Raw genomic sequence first — 25,294 nt, forward strand, 5'->3', positions numbered from 1 at the left:
TCATTTTTACACTTTAACGAAGAGATTCAGAATGTCATTTTTCCTTTAAGATAATGGAAGACAGGTGACTGCGTCCAGGAATTACAACAAAGCTGTTTAAATTAGGTGTTAGTCAGGTACTTGATTTAAATATCTGTGTGTACTGATGTGCCTCTCACTTTTTTCCATTGCTGTCACAGAGAATGGGGAAGCCTATGCATGTGACTTATCCAGCTAAGTTCTTTAAGAAGTGGTGTGACTGCCTTCCTCAGCCTCATATACACAGTTTTGATGGGATGGTGGGTACCTACAAATGAGATCTATAAAAATCACCAACCTGAACACCTGTAGCTGAAAATGCTTGAGATAGCTGATAGCAGCTTTATTACTTCTACACTGGAGTAAGATCCATTTTGTAGTGAACTTATGCATGGCAGCAAAACGTCACGTACACTAAAGAAGTGAAGATGAGACCACAGGCTCTTGTTTTGTCTTTGAATTAGACAACATACTCAATCTATTTGCTAATGTGAATTAATGGATTATATAGTCCCCATACATTTATGCTGATATATACTAATTTCCAGTGTTATGTTCTTGGTTTTGCTTTCAGCATAACAACATTACATTTTGCAGGAACTTTTACTTTTCTTATCCTGCTTCCAGAGTCCTACCCATATATCTTTTCTCTGTATCCACAGAGACAGAGGGAAACTTGGAGTAAAAATAGTTAGAGGACAGAAAAATAAAGTTAGGGAGGGATGGGAAAGCTGATTTTGCCAAATTTAGACCCTATCAAAAACCCTTGGGCTCTGTATTGCAAAACAGACCTGGAAACTTTAGAGTACTGGTATGGTCTGGTGTTTGTTACTTTTTTCTTTTTCTTCTTCTTCTTCTTCTTCTTTTTTTTTTTTTTTTTTAATACTCCTCTGGTAACCCTAGAAACAGAGCAAGGTTTGCTTTCAGGCAAGAAACACTGCTTGCTGGAACAAGTTAACATTAAGAAAGAATACATACCCAAAACTGGAAAATAGAGGCAAGTAACATGGTTTCTTTCTTTGGAAAACTCAGGAGTTTTAACTGGTCTTTTCTGTGCTGACAGCAATTTCGATCCTTAAAAGCCCTTTACTGAAGAAGTAGCCATCACTCTACGGTCCAACTGTGACCTTAAGTTAGAGAATATACGTGTTCATGAGTAGACCCTAAAAAGCAGTCCTTATTCAACCAGTTTCATACACTTCACTGAGGAAAGATTGATCAACGTGTTACAAGACTAAGCCTTTTTTTCTTTTTCTACATGCACTTTGGAGGAGCGATATATCAAAGAACAATGCCATAAAAACATATTCCTTCTATGAAAAATACACAGCATAACAAATTATGTTCTACCGTGACTGCCTTCCTTTCCTGAGAGCTTAAATTCAAGAGAAAAAGATATAGAGCAGAAAGAAGACTTTTGAAAGCATTGGTTAGCATGGACATCCCCAGAAAAAGAATATATATGTGGAACAAATTTTTAAGCTCACTCTGGGACCCAGTATAACATATAGTCATAGCTCTGCAGGTGAATATTGATCAGGAGCCATAAGCAGTAACAGACTGACTTTTATTTCTCTGCTCCAGATGGAAAGCAATTGACTGCTGCACCAGAAGACCTTTCCACTGTCCAGCTGGAGGCCCTGTGCTGGCACACACTTCCCTTGAATGGCACAGTCTGGCTCTTCGCAAGGACACTGATCTGTGCATGTGGTGAGTTGAATGTGGCTGGATTCCAGGTGCTCACCAGTCTGCTCTATCACTCCCCTCCATTGGATCTGGGAAAGAAAGTATAAAAAAAGGCTCGGGGGTTGAAATAAGGACAGGGGGAAATCATTCACCAGTTACTGTCATGGGCAACACAGATTTGACTTGGGAAAATTAGCTCAATTTATTACTATTCAACTCAGAGTAGGATAATGAGAAATACATCCAAAACTTAAAAACACCTTCCCCCCACCCTTCCCTTCTTCCTGGGCTTTGCTTTACTCTGCAGTTCTTTACCTCCTTCCCACTAAGTGTCACATGGGGGTGAGGAACAGGTGTTGTGGTCAGTTCATCACATTTTGTCTCTGGCACTCCTTCCTCCTCACGCTCTGCCCCAGCTCCAGCGTGGGGTCCCTCCCACGGGAGACAGTTCTCCATGAACTTCTGCAAGGTGAGTCCTTCCCACAGGCTGCAGTTTTTCACACACTGCTCCAGCCTGGGTTCCCGTGGGGTCAAAAGCCCTGCAAGCCATCCTGCTCCAGCCTGGGCTCCTCTCTCCACAGAGCCACAGGTCCTGCCAGTAGCCGGCTCCAGCACAGGCTTCCTACAGGGTCACAGCCTTTTCCAGGCATCCCCCTGCTCTGGCATGGGGTCCTCCATGGGCTTCAGGGGCACAGCCTGCCTCTCCACGGTCTTTGTCACAGGCTGCCCGGGGATCTCTTCTCCAATACCTGGAGCACCTCCTCCTCCTCCTCCTTCACCGGCCTTGGTGTCTGCAGAGTTGTTGCTCTCACATAGCCTCTTTCCTCTCTTCTGCTGTAATTTGTTGTGCAGGATTTTTCCCTCCCCTTCTTAAATACATTATCCCAGAGGCACTACCACCATCACTGATGGCTCAGCCTTGGCCAGCGGCAGGTCCCTCTGAGAGCTGGCTGGCATTGGCTCCATTGGTCATGGGGGACACTTCTGGTAGCTTCTCACAGAAGCCGCCCCTGTACCCCCCGCTACCAAAACCTTGCCATGCAAACCCAATACAGTGCATGACTGCACAGTTATAAAGAATTTCAACCAAATTGCCTGTAAAAATTTTGACACCAAACACTTTCTGCTGGTGATGAATTTATTTTAACAAACTGGCTAAATTGATCACTTAGAAGCTATCCATCAACTAATTTAATGAAATCTGGCTAAGTTACAGAAATCCTGCTGAGATCTGTTCTTTCCTCTTTTCTGACATACACTAGACTGGAATTTTACTGAACCAGTCCCAGCCTGTGCTGTACACCTAATTTTTCACATGGTAGCAGATACCTTGCATTAGTATTCTGTGAAGAGCATTCACACACGGCCCCAAAAACACATGCTCGTGAGAATCCTGCTTCTGAGAGGAAACTGAGTAGCTCCTTTCCCTTCATTGAGAAGCTAACCCTGTTTCTTCAAAAGGATTCCAGTTATGCAACAACATTTTAAGATCTAACTTTTAGAAGTTCTACCACTATGGTAGAATGGCATCTACCAAGTCAAAATGAGCACAGTTTTTTTCCATATGTGATGGATGAGGACAGTTAGATATCTAAGCAGATGTGCATGTGAATACATGCAGGGTAGAAAAAAGCCAGCCTCTGCCCACTGAGAGGAGGGACAGCATGCTAGCTGTGCCCATTATTTCTGTCTTTCTGAAAAAATGTGTCTCTAAGACAGATGTTCATATCCTGTACTACAGCTAGCAAATGCCTAATCAAATGGGGATGCGAGAAAAGGAGCTTCTCTGTACCTGTCTGGCCATGCAGATTTGTCCTAAAAATGTGATTCACAAAAGCTGATTTAAAAACCAGTAACAATCTTTATTTCTTATAAAAGCAGGGTGATCTTTGGAAAAGAGATGTTACTGTCTGGAGTTGAAGGAATGGTTTTGACTTCACTTAGATCCATCAGAAGTTAGTATGGCTGGTCAGTTTTCTCTCATAAAAACAGGGAAAGTCAATACTCCTCTTTTATTTCTCTAGCTTACTACACTTGCTTGCACTGTAAAACTGAGGTTATCTCCAATTTTGCACAAGGGAATCTGAACCAGCATTTCTAGGGTAAATTCTCTAGCAATTAGACAAGAAAGTAATCAGAATTGTGGCTAAAAATATTATCTCATACAGGAGCTGCATAAACAACCGTGTGTGTTAATTTCATGTCAAAAGAGCCCAGTTTCTTTAGGCTTTGTCCCATTTCACTAAAGAGTGTGAAGTTCTGTCTTATTAGGGAATTCAAGGGGAAAAAAGAAAACCAACAGTAGATGGTAAATTCAAGGACTTCTGGCCAGAAATGTTTGCTATACCAAGACGGCTGTACAACATTACCCTTCTCTAGACCCAGTTGTCTCCCTTTGATTAAAGGCAATGTTAATCAATTCAGCCTTGATTATTTACTTTTTTAAAAATTAAAATATGGATGACCCATTAATTCCTTTGCTAGTTTGTGAAAATAGTTCTTCTGTCTTTTCCATGATAATTTTATTGTAATGTAATGCATTGTGTCTGACTATAAAAAGTAATTTGACCGACTGTTAACTCTCACTTCTTCACTAGAAGTTTTGTTTCAAATCTTTTTGCTAGCCTGTTCATCCCACCTTTCCACCTGTTCATACTAATACCTCTGACTGATTTGAACAAATGATTACTCTATAGAAACAATAGGTAGTGTTAGAATTCAGCTGCCCCATACACTGGCTGTTTCAAGTGCAGCCATGAGCTGACACATACACAAATTGTTTTGATTATTTTCACTATGCTTATCTAAATTTGCCAAAGCGTTTGAGCAGATGTGCTTGGCTACCGTCTTTGGATCTATGCCTATGTCCTTATATGTAATATTATTGATAGTATATAGTACCGGCACTGAATATGTTACATTTAGCTTTGAGTCATGCTCATGCTATACACTACATTAGCAAATATGCAACCCTATTGGTTAACCTAGAATCAAATCCACAAACTTCATCAAAAGGAGGCACCCACATTGTCATCACATTTCTTAGTGCTTAGAAGTCTATTTCTGAGCACGTTCACCACTAAATCTAATGCTTTTGAATGCTGGCCACCTGCCCAATCTTGTCAACTCACAAACTAGTACCTACTGGTCTGACTGGGGGTACGCTCTCAAGTTAATTTTCCCAGTCATCAGCAATGCAAAAATGTTCCCCTCCTCCCTAGATTACCCCACCCACTAGCTCAATAATTAAAGTACCCACTCCTGAAGTAGGCAACAGAAGTCAAATGTTCATTGCTGTCCAAGGGTGGAAGTTCTAACCATGAAGCAGTACTGCTTCTGGTGATGAGATGCTCTCAGGCTTTCTCTAGAATGTAATTATGTGGAATGGGATATGTGTTCTGGTCGCCCTTCCTGTTACATGGGATCCACATAAACCCCTGATCCAGTTTTTGGGCCTCATCCTCCAACAACAAAGAACATGTGTTTCTTTAGCAGTCAAGAGAGGCATTTTCTCCTGTAGCCACAGCTATGAATCTGGTTTCAGGTTTTCTTCATTCTAGCACAAAACACCTTCCTGATGCATTCTACTGTGTCTTAAGTCCTCTTTGCTATAGCATTCAGCAGGTGATAGTATTTACAATCTAATGCCTTTAATTGTCTCATAATGCAGGCAGGCAACAGGGCCTCCAGCTTCAGTGGGGGAACCTGAGGTAGAAGGAGGCAATGCTTTTGCAAAGGAAGTCTGCAGTAGCAGGAGAAACTAGTCTCTTGTTTGAATGGGAGACAATTTTACTCTGGAATAACTGTCCAGGAGTTCTTGCATGCCATTCAGCTTTTCCTGGTGTCTGTCAGTCATAGTGGGAAAGCCAAAAACCAAAGTACAAACAGCACAAAATACAGCTAATTGAGGATGCTGACAAAGCATTATCTGGATGCTTTGGACCACGCGTGTGTGAAAAACAATTTCACTCCTATTTAACTGAACTCCTATATCAGCCTTGTATTTACACAAGGTTCTTGATTGCAATCTGACTTTTCCTGGCTCAACACAGGTTCCATCCTTTTTTTCTTGTGAAGTTAAAAAGTGAACATTGGGTTTTGTGTATATCTATTACATAAATTGTTATGTTTTGCTTATTAACTTGGAGGAATATGTTACTCTACAGATTGACAATCAGATGGATAAGGTTGATATTCTACTTACATTGCAAATAAGCCAATTCACCCTGTTTGTTCTTTGCTAGTTCAATTGTATGTCTTGTACACCAGACCCATTGAACCTGGTAAAGCTAGACCACTTCTCTCTTCATAGTGAAAACAATAATTATTTTTTCCAATCTGTCCGCTGGCTTTTCCCCATGTTTGAACTGATTTAAAAGTTAATGGTTGATTTGCAAGCTTTTGAATTCTGTACAATATGTAGTATTCTGTTCCCAATAGAAGAACAGAAAAACTAACCTCCTCTCACTGTCTTCTAGTGAATTTTGAACTTTTACTGCAAGATTTTTGGCTATAGGCACTTTTTTGATATACAGCAGCAACACTTGGTAAATTTTATCATTCCTGAAATGCATCCAGCTAAATCATTGACTGCCTCTCAACTCAGCGCTCAGGGTCTACATTCACTGGTTCACTCCTGATAATGAGCATTAATGTAATAATGAGATTTTTCTTAGCTTGAAAGAGAGTCTATAATAAAACACTGACTTATTTCAATGGTTTGACTCCATAAAATGCCTACAAACACAGTCTAAAGAGGTGATATCACCAAGTAGCTCACCAAGTTAACCAGAACTGGGGCAATTAATGGGATGCGTGTAATAATGGATCGCCCTGAACATCTAAGCAGAGGTGTAAAGGTGCTGCATAAGCTGCGACAGACACATTGGAAAGATATCTAAAAGGCAGCCTTTTTTAATGGAAACCAGAAGTGTCCCCAGCACAGGCCTTGTACAAACACACATAAAGGGGCAGTCCCCACATAACTCACTTTCTAAATAAGAACATAAATACTATTGCTTCAGTCTTTGGGGACAATCTAAAAAAAATAAATATTTTGATAATTCAGATTTATGATGAGAGGAGTGCATTTTGTCCTACATGTGTTGCGATATTGAAACACAGTGCTCTGTGAAAGCAAGTGGTCTGCTATATGGAGTTCTACAAGAATACTGTTCAGTTAGTTTAGAAAACTGATGTTAAAGTAAGACTTAAAATACAAACTATATCAAACCTAGAAAAAATATAAATCAAAATAAAAATGTACTTGAATGAGGTTTTAGAGTTTAAGTGCAAGACCAATCTTTTGTGTAGTATTCTGCAGTATTTTTGAAAATATGTCTATCCTCAATAAAAAAAGTTGGAACCTTAAAAAAAGATAACTTCTCTGAAAATTTTGGTCTTAATAGGATGTTTTGGAAGTAATTTTAATATTATAGTTTTCTTTTAAGATTTTCCAATCCATCTGTAATTTGAATAGCAACACAACTTCATGCACACAGACTAAAGTCTCGCTTACAAATAGTCCTTAAACTTTTTTACTGCTGTCAGAGATTTTACTGAAATTAAGAGAATCTTTTTTCTTTCTTGCTTTTTTTAACAAGAGTTACAAAACAATAATATTACTTTTTTTATCAAGAATTGCAAAATTTCAGGTAATCATATAGTAGACATAAATTCATATTTTTTCGCTTCTGTTTCATCAAACAGATTATTCCTAAATTGCTGATCATCATCCATTAACATCATCCTATAACAGAAATGAGCCACAATTTTAGTTCTCTTATCATGATTAACACAAACCCTCTCAAATCCAGCTTTCTATTATAGACTCCCTGAGGTTTTATCCAATTGACTAACTGCAACCAGTTAATCAGAAAACCATTAATTTAATTTAACAGGCCACAAATGCTTCATATATAGTTTTGCAGCTTCCTGTAATAATTAACTGCACCTGCTACATTAAAAATCTCCATAGTAGTCATACACAATAAGTTTGTGATAAGGCATAGCTTCAGATGTTTAGTGGGATGCTGCATTATTTACTGACACTGGAGTTTTAACTCTTTGTGTCCATTACACTGTTATTATTTGGGGAACATTTTAGCAACTGTAGAGGGAGATTCTGTAGGAGACAAAATGATCTAGATATGTATATGACATCTTTTGTATCACAGTCTGTATCAATAAGTTCTCTGCTGTGGAGTAGCAAGTTTGGTATGTTACAATTTTAAATAAAATCAATAAATAAAATAGTAATAGCAGAAGTAAGATGCAATGATTTAGCACAGGTCAAAATGAAGGTGGTGATTGCAAATAAATTCTACATTTTGGGTAATGCTTTTCCTTTTAGCTACTGAAACCTTCCCAGTTTTGATGGGTTAACTGGTGTTGATAAAAATTTGGAAAGGAGAAAGAAGGAAGCTTTATATTTGGTACATTTGTTCTGTAATTTAGTGACATGCGTAGGTCCACATTTGTGGTGACTGACTGAATTCTTGTTGGCTTTTGCTCTAGTGCCTCCCCTGACCCTCTCTGGACATCACTGGAAAAGCTGAGTAAGATGTCAGAAGGCGGCCCATTCCCCCAGGGAGCCTGAGCCCTCTCCCACCTGGAGCACAACAGTGAACCACACAAAAATTGCCACCAGCTGACCACTAAGAGGCTATGGGGCTAACTGCTGCCTGGCAGATGAAAGCGGTGTCTCTTTGGTTGTGTAAGTTGTCTTTCAACCTGTGGTTGAAACATATCTGTTAGATGTCATTCTTCTCTACTGGAGCAATGATTGCACAGGTCCTCCACAAACCAGATTCAGTCTCGGCAAGAAGACAGCCGTTTATACTGTTCTGCTAAGCCTGTCATTCTCAACTCATTACAGCAACTTTCATGTCAAATTCCTGATAGATGTAGAGAGTTCACATCAGCAGATATTACTTATGCAAGTGAGAGTTACAGAGTAAACCAGGGAGGAGATTCAGCAGTTGCCCCTTCCAGTGCTTATGCCACCCACACCTATCTATACAAAATTATATTATTTGTGGCACACTGTATTTAGCGGATACGTTATCTTGCAGAAGGTTCCCATGCCCCTCCACAACAACTATCAAATATCAACTCCATATGTTTCAATTATACCACATACTGTTGAAGCAAGTATAGATAAAAAGGTATATCATAGTGCATTGACAAGCACTTCTGGATGTATCTTCAAGATAATAGGCAAGGATTTTCCTTCAAAGTGATAGCACTTCTAAGGCAAAAACCAGACTGTTAGGAGGGACAGTCTTTAGACCGCCATCATACCAGAAATAAGTTTTCTAAGACTTCTGCAACTTTAAATGGTTCAGTAAAACACAAGCTTTAATTTACTCAGCTTTATCAACTTTTTTTTGGTTACTTCTATCAACTATCTGGTTTTACTAAGACAGTAACACAAAACTCTGCAGGCAAAGCAGAGAAGAGGTGATGGAGGGAGTATAGCTGTAGAGCATTTCTGCCTGAAGCTGCCAGGCTCTTCCTGAAAACCTGTGTCCCCTTCAGGATCACTCCGTCGTCCAGAAAGCACTGTGTATGCCTTTATGTGCATAGTCTTACAAAAGGCAAAAAAAGATCATCAGCAGGCAAGCTTTCTACATCTTTAAGTCCATTTTATAACGTCATTGGCTTTGGGAGGTAACATAACATTACTTTTTTGGGGCAATTTTTTTATGTGTTACAAAGTGGGTGGATGAGGGAGGGGAGAAAACTTGAACTCTAGCTGTCTGAACCATAGGGGAGGCCAGAGAAAGGGGATAGAAAGGTCAAAGGGACCTTGGGGACCTTGAATTCATTACTCTGATTACTAATTTGTGTATGCCTTGTGGGGTACATCAAGAGAATGAGGTTGGCATTTGTTTGTTTTTATCTGCAGTGTGTTGCCTTGTGGCCTTTGCTAAAATGAAGAAGTATAATCTCCATGGTGCAAAACGAAAGCCAGCAAGCCTCCTGCCAAGAGGCAGACAACGAAAAATGGTTTCTGGGCACTCCTCTTTTGGGCCATTTGCCAGGTGAAACATTTTAAGATTTCTCCACCATTTACATAAACATGTCTTTCTCCTTTTCATAATCACAGGGGTCTAGGAGTTGGTTTTTTTCCTATACTTTTGTGTTTCTTTTCTGGTTAGGGAAATAGATCGCCATTGCTTTACATACCTTGGTTGTCAAGCTTTAGGATTTGTCTTTTAAGAGAGCACAGTAATAATCTTTGTGTTTTCTCACCAGTATTGTATTGCAGCCAAATTTTACGGTTGCAGAAAGCATTAGTGGGACAGGACAAGAGGCATTTTTGACTTTGATTTAATATGAAATTTTACATTGCAGCCCCAGCTCTTTGCATCATTACTGTAATTATTTGGCATGCTTTATTTTTCACACTGACTGCAGAAAGGCACTATTCCTGGCCCCCAAGAACAGCAGTGTCTGGTATAAACAGAATATTACTAAGATACAGGGAGGCCAGTCAGTCAACAACATGTTCATACATGACGTAGTGTTATTAACTGCATTTCATAAATCCTAGCTGTGTTGACTTCCAGTCTAAACTCCTCCTTGTTTCTTGCTGGTATTTTAGTATCTTTTTTTTCACTGGTTCAAAAAGTATTTCCTTTTTAAAACTTGGTCAATTATTTATACGAGAATACAGAAGGCACAACATTTAACATATCAAACAAGGACAGCTTCCCTGCTTAGAGCAACTTTGAATGTCAAGACTCAGTCATGCTGTGTAGGTACAACTGAGATTATCATGCTTTGGCAAGATAGAATTACTCTGGAGGTTCAAGGAACAGAAACAGACTACACCCTACTCTACCTTCCTTTTGGCAGTTCCAGACTATTGCTTCACTGCAGCTGACCTGGTCTTTGTAAGATAAGGAAACCAGTTTCTTCTCCCCCTCTTCCTATCCCATACAAATCCTTTACTAATCCCTTTGCAATGGTTTTCTTCTACAATAGAAACCACAATAGAAACAACAAGGTGAAATTTCTAAAACGGCAGCCAAAGAATATGGGGACCTGTAAGCAGCAGTTGCCACCCAGCCTAGGGATATGTGAAGAACACAGCCCTTCTTCCTGCTCCACTCCTAGGAAAGTAAACGGGACCAAAAATAAAGCAAAACCTACTAAAACATCATAAATGCAGCAACACCATCTACCTCAGTAGTATAATGGCAATATAATGGGGGCTACTTCACAATTTACCTTGCATAACATTTAGAAGAGCTAGTTATGAAGAGTCGTCACTAATGACATAACAAGAATGAAGAAAAAGCAAAGCTAGGACTGAGTAAGGAAGACTGGTAGAGAGTGAGGTCTGCCCTCAAGCGAATCTAGCTGGCAGGCATAAAGCTCTAGATGGGAAGTAATCTTGAATTCTCATGTAGTGAGTAGAGATATCATGGTAAGAAAAGATTGAGAAGAGGGTTCCAGGCATAGCAGTAAAAAGTCTTTAATCATAGAATCATAGAACAGTTTGGGTTAGAAGGGACCTTAAAGATCATCTAGTTGCAACCCCCCTGCCCAAGAAGACCTTCCACTAGACCAGGTTTCTCAAAGCTCCATCCAACCTGGCCTTGAGCACTGTCAGGGATGGGGCATCCACAGCTTCTCTGGGCAACCTGTAATAATAATAATGAGGCATTTGCAAGTTAGGCCCCACCATGGAGTAATCTGGGGAGATTTCTGAGGAAAAGGTATCAATTACATATTGATGTATGTAGAAAAGAACTTAGTTTCTAAAGAAAATGCATCAACTTCTTTCTGCACTACAACATGATGTAAATACCATACTGTAACTGGCATCACTAGAGGATATGTTCAGCCAACGTCCAGCATGGCACTAAGAGAATCTAATTTATCATTGTTGCTTATTTCTATTACAGTTATTCCACTGGGAAGAAAAATCCCTGCAATTTAAATTTTTTTCTGCTTTCCTCTTTTTAAGCTTAATGCAAGTCATAGCTCCAGAGAAACCATCTGGGATTTCAGATATAGCGATTTGTCAGTCCCTCTGTATAAGAAATTGAAGTTCTGATGAAAATAGTGACTTGTCTCTATTTCACATCTGGAGAACTTTGTAGTCAGGAATGGAACTAAAGCATGAATTCTGAGCATTAATTTTCATTTGTTTGTTATGATATAAGGTATCTCACAGGAGGCAAAGGGTTATTTTACAGAACGTTGGAGAGCAGTGCAAAAATGATAGGTTTTAAAGCCATGAGAATAAATTAACATTTTTACTTTGGTGGTTAAATTACTAAATCAAAACTGAACAGCTGTCTTAGTTCAACCTATATTTTAATTTCAGTAAGTTTTCTTGTCAAAAAAGAATATTTCACTTAATTTGTTGGGGCATCTAATCAGTTTTAAAATTGTTCAGTGATTTTGTGAGAAGCTGTGAAGTAGTTAATATTCTGAACTTCTTCCATAATTTTTCTTAGGTGTTATGTTTTTCTAATTCAGACTGAATTTTTAAAAAACTAGTTTCCTCAAAATATATTTTTGACTCATTATGGCCCCTGAAAACTCCTGTTGTTTTACCCTGTACCCCATATATAAGATTTAACAATAATCTGACCAATGAGTATTTTTAAAAATGCAAGTTGAATTGCACATATCATATCAGAAAACCTCTCTCCATTGACTACAACTTTAGAAATTATTCTGAGTGTCAAAGTTTAGCCAAAAATGATCTCACAGGTTTTTTGCCTCTCTCTCTAATAGGAATTTCCACAGTGATTAAGCAACATGAATAAATATGAAACATTAGAAAAATTTTGGCACCCAGGAGCCCCATAAACATGAAAATAAGGATTAGTTGAGTTCTGAATCACTGGCTCTGTTGATGTAGCTTAGGAAAACTAAAACTTCTTTCAAAATGTCAAATAATGGGGGCACATTTGTACAACAGCAGTTTTTTTACAGGTGGCTTGTAAAAGTTGCTGTTGACTGCATCCATACCTAGAGCACCTTCCCAATGATGGCACCTCACTTGTGTTTCAGCCACGGCTGAGGCTTTTAGGGTACCTGCAGTGTGATCCAATGGATTTCCCTTTGTCTGCTGAAAAGGGCATTTTCATGCAGCCCTATTCAGCATGCATAGACATTTCTGTAATTTCTGGCAATTTTTGATACAAACCAAATACACAGATTACAGATCCATTAGTGCTTCATTGACAATAATTTTGTTTGGCTTAGGCTGTAAGAGGAATGAAGACCGTCTTTGTAATGTTATCAAGAGAAGCAGTATAAACTTCATTCTTTGGTTGCTTGAGAATAAAAAACTTTAAGTGTAGTTAAACATGTGGTGCCAAGCATGCAAAAAGTTACTTATGTGAGTAATTTCCTCAATTTGTTATTTCTGTGATGTATTAAGCACCTGAAAAAATACTTCCTGTTCTTTGCCAGCATTCTCTCTATATATATATACAGAAATCACACACAGAGAAACAGAATAATCAGTTATTTTCCATAGGTGTGGGGTTTTTTCAACAGTGCATGAAGAAATGCATTCTGTGATTCACTTGTTTTGGCAAATTTTCATAGTCAATGATTGCCCGTAAAAAATGTATATGAAAATGCCCAGTTGTATTAATACCAGAAGAATAATAGTTTAAGCAGTTTTGCTGTCCATAACTGTGGCTTTGTCTCAGTAGGAGAGATACAGGCTTAAAAATACTAAGGACTTTATAGCTTCAAGTCAACACGACTATATACAAAATGTTTGCTTTTTTGCTATCAGTGTAAGTTCCAGGTGGCAACATCCTGCAGCGCTTTCATTTTCCAATGGTTTAACAACAATCATTACAATAGACTAGTTCTGGAGAGATAAATACATGCCTGATAATGCAGCAGGGGTGAAAAGATTGTGCTGAAGAAAATAAAACAAAATCAAAGTATTTCACTAAAACTTTCTGCCAGAGCAGTCAGAAATTGCAAATCAAATAAAATTATCCCTAAATTCCAAACCAAAATTGAAATTTAACTGTGCTTCCTTGAAGAGAAGAAATAATCAGGTCTTTCTTCTAGCTCCTTCCTTCTGTCTACCAATCCCTGCAACCCAGACACACGCCATTCAAGTAACACAGACCTTTTCTTCAAAACTGCTCTGTGGAACTGCTCTGAGAACAGTGGAGCCCGGCGTTCTCAGGTGCCCCTAACACACCTGCCTGGGCTCACATGGGGACAGAAGGGCTTAGAGAAAAGTGGCCATCTCTAGTACCTACTTTATATTTATTAGGCCTCCATGAGGCTTTGTTCATAAACATTTCTTTCCTAGTGAGAAAAGAACACCATCACACAGTCACGATGCCATTAATTCATAGTGATGACTATATGCTAGATTAGACTTCTGGGTATTATCTCTGTCAGGTGAGGATCAATTTTCTGTTAAAAGCTGACATATTCACATAGTGTTCCACTTTATGGCATCAACTTTTGAGCAAAATTACTTTCCCCTTGTGTCACTGAACTGTAACTTTTATTTTTATATATATATATATATATATAAAATTAAAAAGCAGTAAGTGTTATGCAGACATGAGGTATCTGGGTTGTTCATATGGCAAGGAGAAAAGAGAATACGGTGAAATATATACAACTGTGTAAATGTTTGATATTTTAGCTATAATAAAAATCTATAGCATTCAGCTATAGATTCTTCACTCTCTCTTCATCTTCACTCTCTCAAAAAACTCTTGAGCAGGCACCTTTTCAGAGGATGCTCAAGAGAAATATAAAGGTGAGATAGTATATGGGGGCGGTGTGGGGGTGTGGGGAGGGGTGTGTGTGTGCGTGTGTGTGTGGGTGTGTATTTTTTCACAATTCATAGGAAAAATTGCCAATGGAAGAAGTAATTGATACAGCAGAAAAGTAGGAAAGTTCACTGCTGGAGGAAGATACTTGTAGAGAAAAGAAGTAAGAAGTTCCTGCCTAACAAATAAGAGAGTTTGGGAAAACATTTAAGTCAGTCCATGGTGAAGTTGCAGGAAATTCAAGGAGTGCCTTGAACATAACAGTCTCTTTCTTTTTGGCCTGAAAGTTTTCCTGTTAAGAGTCAGGTCAGTGAATATACTTTATCTTGGGAATACATTAAGAGAAAGAGTAGAGGGCTTTCTGCCTGCCAAAGAAAGCCTAAACTATTTATACTTGACAAGAGGGAGGAAGAAAATCTTATGGAGCAAGGCATTTTGCAGGGATTTAAATGACCCTGTATGTGATTTACAGCTCTGCCACTGATCTATTGCGTGACCTTCACCTTTATGCCTCAGTTAACCTGTTCTACTGACATAATAACACTGAGCCTTACTGGGCTTCAAGATGATGAAACATTTCTTTCTTAGAGCTAAATCCCCTCTGTGATGTGAAAAAAAAACCCACCAGTGATTAATGTAATCCATTGTTCAAACTGAGCAAATGTACTTATGTGTTTGAAAAACATAATTTCAAACTTTAATGGTCTGGTTTTTTCATTTGTAATCTGAACTCATAACCGATTTGGACAGGTTTGATTAAAAGAATAGTGAGTATTTCCTAATATGAGCCAAGAAGTGGATGTGCGAGTATCTCAGTGGTAAGGAACGTGCATATAACAAATCGGAGTCCCTTTGCATTCCCTCCAGCATGCCTCTGGCTGTAGGAGCCAGAATCTAGCCCTAAATTAATAATTAGCACTTTCAGTTTAAGCTCTCCAGGAAATGTCATGAGGACAGACAGAAGCAGTAGAAAATGTTAGTGGGCAGTGTAGAAAGATAAGTGCCAAGAGATTTATACCCAGCATTCTTGACAAGCAAGAACAGAATATCAGGATTTAAATAACCCACTGGCAAGACCTTTCACATCAATTTGACTGTGGTGGGAGGAGAAACTCTACAGGGATGGCCTGTGTGTGTCTTCACAGGTAATAAGAAAGAGGTACTCACATCAGCATGCATGTGAATACAGAAAGGGCTAAAACCCCTGTATTTACAAGGGGCTAAAGTCATATATCAAGTTATGCTTCCCCTTAGCCATGTATGAATTTTGAATTCAGCAGAAGAAAGTGGGGGACCAAAACTCTCTGATCAACATCAAGAAAATAGATTCAATTCAGCAATAAAATTATCACAAATACTATGATAAAGGCTGCATATAAAATTTTGTCTTCCCGTACAATGTGGCAACATATTTTTCCTTTGAGATAATACTGCCAATGTTCAGTATATTTTTAGAGATGAGCCTAGTAACACATTATGGACAGATTTTTGATGAAGCCTCAAACCAGCATACAATTTTATACACATAATTAGTCCCAAGCACTGCATTTTTAGTGCAATTACCTAAAACTTGCCACTTCTTCCTACAGGTATATAATTAAATTAGATTTTTAAAAGACATCCACAAACGAAAAAAAAAAAAAAAATGTTCTGAACAACATAGCTTCCAAGTATCTTGTAAATTGTCCTAAATAAGTAGGCACTAATTTTCACAGAGTTGGTATTTTATTCCTTAGTTTTGTAACATGTCACCGAGTCAGCTGGAGAATATTTGGTTTATTATTAACAACACCTATTAAACTAAAAAAGCACCTTTTAAAATTTATATTTTAAGTTCTAGATGATATAAGAAATTTCTTGAGATGGGTTTGTGGTTTCAAGTTTTTGAGTTTTTTGAACATTACATTAGAACAGCAAGTAGTTGACACAGGAATTGTGAAGCCATACCTGAAAATCTGGCATAGAATACAAAATGTATTCTACCCTTGCCTGAAAAAAGTTTAAATTTGAGTGACCAGAATGGCATAAAACCATATTCCACCTCATTCTAATCGCTACTATATATACGTGTGTGTCTGTATCTGGATGTATAAATAAGTAAAGATACATAATGTATGTATATGTGAATATATATATATATACTGTGTAGATAGTGTGTATACATGTGTTATATATATATATATATATATATATATATATATGTAAAAGGAAATAAATGTAGGTGATACCACATTTTTAAACACAATGTTTGAACCAGATAAAACACACCCTGGTGTTCTACAGAAACAAAATTGAGCCTTTTTATAAACCCTACCTACTTCACATATCAAAGAGCCCATCACAGGTGGTTGTAGCCATATTAGAGGAGCCTGTTCGAAAAGAGATTTAGGTGGGGTTTGGTTGTTCAGACACCCTCCCGGGTTAGCTGAGGTTTGCAGCCACGTGTATATATATGTTAACAGCCATTGTGGCATTTCTACTGCAGCACAGGGCTGCTTACAGGGCAGGATGAAAGGCGGTTCAGCACTCGGCTGAGTACTGAAGCAGCCAGGCCAAATTAACCAAAGCTAGACCTGCCTCCTTGGCTGCAGAGCGTGCCAGCTCCTGGGCTTTGCCATAAACCAAACTTCTACGCACACACATGCGGGCACACGTGTAAATGGACAAATTACCTGCATATCTCCGGCTGCCCGTTGTCTGAGGTGCAGTACTGCAGAGTACTGTTGTCCATCAGGTTATGCCTTCCTTGTCTGGAAACCTGCCGATGGATGCACTGAAGACTATATGGATTTTGAATCCTGCTGAGGCTGTAGCATGAAGAAGGGCTGAAAGCTGTCTCAGGATATTAGGATTTACTTCTGCATGTGGTCCCTAGTAGAAATGAAGGCATCTTTAGTGAGCTGCTGGCAGCAAGAGAGAGGCACCTAAAGGGTTAGGCAGCAGCTGAGCTGGGATTTTGAGAATCAGAGTGGTGCCGAAATGGGGGTTTGACTATTGGTCCTCGTTTAGGTACTAAAATAAATTCAGTTAGCTGGCAAATTTGAAACTGCTCCTCAGAAAAAAAATCTGGCTTTAATTGTGGCTGCTGAGCTGTTTCAAAAATCTGGTCCTGTACAAATACACTGTAAATGTAAGCAAATACTGATCCCTTGCTGAGTTCTCAGATCTATTGCAAACAATCCGAGCCTTCATAAAAATACACAGCTTTTCACTTATCCTATATTTTGTCTCATATTAGGTCACTAGCCAAAAAGTCTCTTGCCAGCAGTCAGTTTAATAGGGAGAAGGAAACAGCCTTGTTAGTTAAGTTTATTTATGATGACAAAAGGAAAATCATGAAAAGCCGAAGTTGTAAGTGGTAATTTATTCCTGATAAGTAGTAAATCAGCAGGATTTCACTGCCCACATGGGGACCTGCAGTTAAATAATTAATGATAAATAATGAGCCTCATAAATGTTCACAGTGGTTTTGAGCAACTGTTTATACATGAACTCATTCTACAAACTCTCCTGCTGCTATAATCATGATAACCTGGTGTCCTTACTGCATTACAAAAACATAAGATGATAACACCAGCCATCTCTGTGGTTAAGTTTATATTGTTCATTGCCAGGTTAAACTAATTATTCACTGCCTCCAAGGCAGTGCTGGGCTAATATTTCAAACTGATGTATCTTTAGTCATGATAAACTTAGCTCACACTGTATCATCATGCATTCCACTGATGTGGCCTTTGCCTGAAAAAAAACGCAGAATTATTAAAAGAAGTGGGCAACAGGAGAAGGCTCTAAACCTTTATATTCTGGGTCTGAAACCAGTGAAAAATACTGGTAGTAGTAGTAGTAGTAAAAAACAGAAATATAAAAATGCAGTTAAAAACATATTTTCCCATGTATCAAAGGGTCTGAACACTTGTAGATTTGTATGTATGCTTTTTCATCACCATTGTTCAGCACTGGCCACCAGAAGAGTCCAAAGTCAGCTCTAACATGGTAATCTTTACATTCCAGAAAAATAAATTGCCTGAGAATGCCCTCAGTCCTCATTGACTAATATTATGATAAAGAACCCATGATTGTGCCAGTGACTATTTTTTTTTTCTTTTCTTTTCTTTCCCTTTTCTAGGTCCTAATCTTGTTTCTCCTGTATTTTTTGGCTATCATGTCATGACTTTCATGGGATGCAAGATCAGGACTTCAATAGTTCAAATCTGTTGTGCTGTTCAAATTTTGTTTCACTTCAGAAGCATCCAACATGACTCCACAGCAAACCGACTTACTGGGACTGAGGGTAATCATCACAGTTGTCTTCACTTTCAGTCTACCAACATGCACCACACACAGACATTCTACATGGACAAATTATTAAATTCAGTACTGAGTTATGTTCAGAGCCTTATGAAAATCCACCCTTTTAGCTGGTCTGTCATGCTCAGAGATACTTTTGGATTTTGGAAGGATTTTGAAGTAGCCCCTGCCCATTAAAAATCAGCATTTAGGGTGCTTGTCCAGAAGGTCATGCACGACACCCCACTCCCAGCTATCTGGTATGGTGCGTTGCGTGCATGCATGTAAATTCAAGCTAGCAAACTGCATGGGCACTCTGTTATTCTCCATGCTGCAGACGTGAAATTGATAAAACACAATGAAAGGTGAGAAGAGAACTTGGCCTGACTTTATTTTTTTAACTTTGACAATAAAGGGAGAGATGTGAATGCAAAGAAAATAGAGAATGGTGATTTTAAAAACAGTGCACACCAATTCACTAAGTTATACTTTATAACAGGAAACAGAAAGAGGGAACCAAATGCATTGAACAATTTTATACAAGAACGAAAAGTCTAAAACTCAAAAAACAACAGCCCAGACCACACCTGATGTATCGGGCTCTGCCTGGGCAGGGGAGAGCCAGCATGTGAGGTGACAGCAGAAGCCGCAGCCCCTTGCTGGGTGGGTGAGCAGGCAGCAGGAATCCAGCTGGAGCAGGGCATGGGGGCAGCCACCCAGACCCCGGTCTGGCCCCCAGCCCAAGGCGACCTAAGCTTTCCCACAGCCGCAGCAGCAGCTCTCCCTGGGGTGGTGGGATGCAAGGCCGCCCAGCCCAGCTCAGCCCATGTAGGGGCCCCCCAGCACCTCAGCAGGAGAGGGAAGGAGCGGCCATGGCAGGCCAGTGGCACCTCACAGCCTGTGCCGGGTGTCACCCCGGCACCAACAAGCCACAAGTTGTTTGATTATGTGGAGCTGAAAGGCAACAAAAACAAGGAGTCTCCTTCCATGTATTTATGACTTACTAAGTATGGCATTTTTTCTGAGTGTTATTCGTTGTACAAATTGTGTAGGTAATTGCATGTAGAATAAAAGAATGGAAAAAAAGGAGGTTTATCATTATACTGTTACTCCAAAAACTCTACTTTTCCTGTCTCAGCCAGCATGTAGTGACTTACCTGAGTGAAATAAAAAAAAAATTAAAACACAGACATTCAAAATAAACCACTAAGGAGTAAGGTAAGTAACTGTCACCTGACAACATTTGGGTTTTGACACTGCTGATTTTGCAAGAGAACAAATTGCTTCCTCTGGAACCAACTTATTTTTGAAAAAAGATTACAGAATTCAGGTTGCACACCCCATCTCTGTAAAACCACACTTGACATCTGCAGTCCTGTGTTCAGAGGAGTTGCTTAATAAAGTCAATGGATCACAAGGTGACTTTTCATATTGATGATGTTGAAATAGAATATAAATTCATGGTATTTATTAATGGCCCACAAGAAACTAGAAGAAAGGTAAATTTATGAAGGTATATCTTCTGTGTGTAGATATGTACCTATATTTATTTATACATATAAATACACAGTTGCATATACATAGCTACACACGTATCTGTTAGCATATATATTATTAACAAGTCCGCATTTGATTTTTTAACTCTGACTTATTCAAAGTTAAGATTCAGTACTTTTAAACTGATAAACCCCTAGGGAAAAAACTGCTTTTGAAAGAAGGGGAGGAGGGTCAAATAGCTCTGCACTTCTCGATCAGTGTGGGAAAGTTGCTGTCACTCATCTGAGTGAAATATCTTGCAGGGAAGACTAGCCCTGTCCCTAGGTTTGCTGAAATGTAACATGAAAACTGGTTCCCTTAAACCACATTTTGTGCTAGATTAGGAGCACACAAAGTTTAGTTGCTGAATGTAACCTAAAGGTCAGTAACTCCTATCTGAGAGGTGATAACTTCTTAAGACTCATTGGCCTGATCACTCAATGAACAGCTAACTCCATGGCAAATTTGTTCCATAGAAACATGAGAGTACCACCCCATGTCAGACCATAATGAGCAACACGGAGTCCTTTGGGAGAAATTGTAGGAGATCTTTCCATTAAATAATTGTCATCACAAAGTAAAGTTTCTTCCTGAGGCTTTATTTAATTCATGAAGAGCAAAAGGCTTACCTTCCTTCAAAACTAAGCCTTCCTAGCTAGCATTGCTGCAGATGTTCCCATACCACATCTACCTTTTCTTGGAATCACGCTAAGCCCTTGGCCTCAGTAACATTTTGTTACAATGGTTTTCACAAGGTATTAAAGAAAAGAAATTATCTTTAATAGGTGTTAGATCCAGCGTCTTTCATTGTATGCCCCTTGTGCTTTTATTGTAAATGAATTTATTGTAAAGACTAAACAAGAGCTCCTGATTTATTTTCTCAATATCATTCATTTCATTAGTCACCTTTATCTGGTCTCCTTTGATTTCTCACCTTTCTAATAAGTTCCAATGTTTTCAATACTTCCTTATACAGAAAGCTTTTGAACCTCTAATTGTTTTTGATGTTCATTTCTGAGCTCTATTTTGCTATCCATTTCTGCATGCAAATTGTTACCTGCACTGCAGACAGTCATCTAGTTGAAAGCAGACCACTGATACTTTTAGTATTGTTCTGTGTGCTCTCTCTCTAACATCCAAGCATTTTTGTTCTTTGTTTTAAACTAAAAGACATACCCTCACAGTTTTGTTGTGCGCTTGACTGGTAGGCAGATGCTTTCATTATTGTTCAACGTTAGAATAAGTAAGCCGGTCTTCAAAGGGGTTTTAGACAATTACTTTTGCTTAACCTGAAATCATAGTGGGGCTAAATGCAGCCACAGTCAGGACAGGGGATGGTGAAGACAGCAGGTGGGGTAGCAATACGATTCCTCTCCTCTCAGGAGACCAGAAATCACATCATCACATCACACCGCACAATGACATTTGGAAAGGAGACAAAAGGAAAAGAGGAAGCAACCTGTAACTACTGCCCTGCTTATGTTGACCAGCTAGGATAGGTGCTGAAACACATCTTGAAAAAAATCATTCTTATTTTTCACCAGAAGCTGTTTTCCCTTTCCTGCTTTGGTGAGGAAAGAGTCCTCATGGAGACCCCTTCTAAAAAGGCATTCAAACCAGAGGCTGTCATAACAGGAGTGCAAGGGCCATGGGATTTAGTTTTACTGTTACTTTGACCAGCAGTACCAAAGCATGCTCAGGCATTCGCTTCTCAGCACAGGGGCACAGTCATCTGGCTTCTCACCCATGGCTGCCTGGGAGACACTGTGTTAGCAAAGGTATTAGGACCACAGGACACACTACTTGCCGGGATCTATCCCTTCCCAAGATAGTTCTTGCCCTCTGAGGTTTTCAAATAACAGTGCTGTTTTCTACAAAAACCTTCCTTATAGGAACACTTGTCATGATTCTGCAGATTTTCTGCTAACTCTGCGTGCATTAACGCAAGATATGAGTGGTGAAGAAGCTCCCTGCTGTATCTGCTGTTACTTTAAGACTACATTGCTACATTAAGACTCTCCTAAGCAGCACAAAGATCTTTCCTCTTTAACATGTGAATAATGAAAACCAGACAGATGTCTGCTATTAAGATAAAGCACTCAGTGGAGGTTTCTTGTGTTTTGTGAACAGAGAGGTAGAAGCTATTCCCGCCACCAACTATGGATTATCTCACTGAAAAATCATAGAATAGCAACAAACTATTAATTATCTTTCCTTACTATAAACTACTGAAATCGCTCTGTAAATGTTTTTCTTTTATAATGATAAACATTTCTGTCACATAGTTTGTACAATTAATCCTTTTTCAATTTAAAGCACCATCTCATTTCACTGGGAAACAGTTTATAAAAATACTTGGGAGTGAAAGATTGGTAATAAAGTTTTCAAAGTACACTCTATGTTTTTTAGCTTAAACAGTCACTCAGTATTTGTGGGATGTTCAGACTATGTCAAATTATGCAGCTAAGCTGTTTCCACAAAGGAACTGGGGGAAAAAAACATAGACTTGGGAGCTGTCCAATGATTCTCAATTTAGCTTCTGTAAAAGAAACTTATACTTGTGAAGAAAGGTTGTTGGAAGCAGCTTTATAGGATGAAAAATGGGAAAGAGATAATTAAGATGGTTATGTTCATTCCCCAAACTAATCGTATCATTTTGAAACAATATAACATAAGAAACCAAATATTATTTTTTCATATTACTCATGTTCACATCACAGAAGGCAATACTATATGATAAACAAATTTATCATATACACCCAGCTTCCTTAACAGCTCTGCCACTACACTCTGATGAGCATCTTCTAAGATTCCAAGTTTCTTGAGAAACAACACCCCGGTGTCTGTCTTTGAACCTGCACAAAACTCATCCCTTCCTTCAATGTAACAACCAGAATATTGCTTTTTTATGATTCTTGGCTAAACAGAGTTCTTTCTACCTCAAAACCATCTTTTATATTGCTAACAATCTCAAGCGGATTATCTTGTGACATTGATGGACTTCACCAAAATGAGAAATTCACTTGAAATGAGAGTTTTCTGTTTTTATTTCCAAGATTCCTGTGCATTATTTTCAAAACTATCTAGAATATCACTTTTTTAAAAGACAGGTTGTGTTTGGCTTGTAATGAAACTGTAACTGGCATCCTTTGTGCACCTGCATAGTGTTGGAAGCAACCTAAACTTCTGTACTCAAGGATTAGAATTCTTTGTTCAAATATTTCTTAGCAAAGATGATATTTTTCTAGACCAAATTTTTAAATGTGAAAAATTAGGTTATATTTTTTTCCTTTTAAAAAATGTTTAGAAGCGGGCAAAGTTGAGCAAACTTAGCTCTCATAATAGGTGTAACTCAGATGTTCCAAGATCTCTTCTGTAAAGGTTTACTGTTGATCTTCTTTTCCCATAATGGTCTCAAATCTCCTATGTATTGGATTCACAGAAATTCAAGAAATTTATCTATCATGGGAACCTAACTCTGCTTGTGGAGGTAAAAACAGAGCCATGCAGCAATGAAACTATTTTCATAATACCACAACAGCTGTGACAGACAGAGATTAATATCAGATTTAGACAAAACAAACGCTTTTTTCTTGCAGAATATCAGTACATAATAATTTAGTATTTTATACTAAAACCAAAGCTGAGTGTCATGGTATTCCCAAATTGTTACCATTTATTTTCAGTCAAGTATTTTGATATTTGATTTCCTATCTCAGTTTGAAACAAAAAGATTTCTGAACATTTATATGCATTTTAATAGGGATGCATGTTCTTAATATACAACACAATATTGATCATAGTCTCCATCCACACTGGAATTCTTATTACTGTATTTACACAATATAATCAGTCTTTTTTTCTTCGTTGTGTCTCACACACTGCCTCATATTGGCTCAGTTCCACATAATACAAATGCAAAGACCATTTTATCTGGAGGTATGCCTGGAACAATTTAACCTTTCACATATCAAAATTTGAGTGGCACTTCGTGTGCCACTACAAACCTCATCAGCAGAATTATCACCTTGAGCTCAAAACCACAACCAAAATGTAACTGATCGGATCACATGTAAGCTGGTGGATATCGCGACATATTATACATCATTATTTTTTCTTCCCATGATACTGAAAACAAGAAGAATGTACACAGAAGCAAGAGAGTTGCATCTACCAAGTGTGACAGTGTAGTGTCCAATTTTAACTGGTGACTATCTTCACTCCTTGATGACTGTTTTGCTACACGCTGTCTTGCATAATTGCTTGCACACCATAGAAAGACTGCCAGGAATAAAAATAAAAAGAAGCAACCAAACCCACAGTAAATAATATGAAGCCCATAAATAATGACAGTTTCATGTTTCATGTGAGATTTAGCCATGATCTGATGTTACTAAGTTCCAGCCAGCCAGCAAGCTTATGGTCAGACAGCAATGTGTCCAAACACATGCTAAGGGAGTGCTCTGAAAATTTGAATACAACCTTTTTTGTTGCGTGACTTTTACTTCACAGAGATTTTTTCACGAGATCCAAAACTTCTCACTTAATTGATTTATAACTAGCTTATACATGTTCCAGCAAAAGTAAAGCAAATTATGGCTATAATGAAGAAACACTCAGAGTGCTGGTCCATTCCTTGTAAGTATACATGGGTAAGACATAACTATAGCGAGGCTATGCTTGTTCTCACATCACAATGTTAAGCATTCAAGGACTGCCAGGTGAAGCATTCTCAGTTATTTCTCCCCTCTCACTTCCATGTAAATAATACTGAAAAGCTACAGAATTAGATAGAGGTCATGCTGCAAACTGTCAGTTCTAGCTTCTCAAAGCTTTCATTACCCATGTCATGTACATAAGAAAATCTTGGATCTTGCAAGAAGAGGAAAAGCCCTAAACTGAATATGAATTGTAGCATGGGAGACCTCACACAGCTTTTTAAAAAGACCGAGGGTTCCTGAGATCATCCATTTTATCCG

General features: G+C 38.6%; 1 long non-coding RNA gene across 4 annotated transcripts in view; it reads left to right on the top strand.

Moving 5' to 3' along the window:
- Positions 1-20,196, top strand: part of LOC308062611 — a 46,859-nt gene extending 26,663 nt beyond the window's left edge. The window contains exons 2-3 of one of the 4 annotated variants that reach the window (XR_013927641.1): positions 180-8,419; positions 9,614-20,196. This is a non-coding gene — a long non-coding RNA (uncharacterized lncRNA). Of the gene's footprint in view, positions 1-179 lie in introns of all 4 variants that reach the window. The other 3 variants (XR_013927642.1, XR_013927640.1, XR_013927643.1) reach the window with 3 other exon arrangements.
- Positions 20,197-25,294: the final 5,098 nt, after the last annotated feature.

This window comes from Falco punctatus (genome assembly GCF_963210335.1).
Source record: "Falco punctatus genome assembly, chromosome: 4".
In the NCBI taxonomy this organism is placed as follows: domain Eukaryota; kingdom Metazoa; phylum Chordata; class Aves; order Falconiformes; family Falconidae; genus Falco; species Falco punctatus.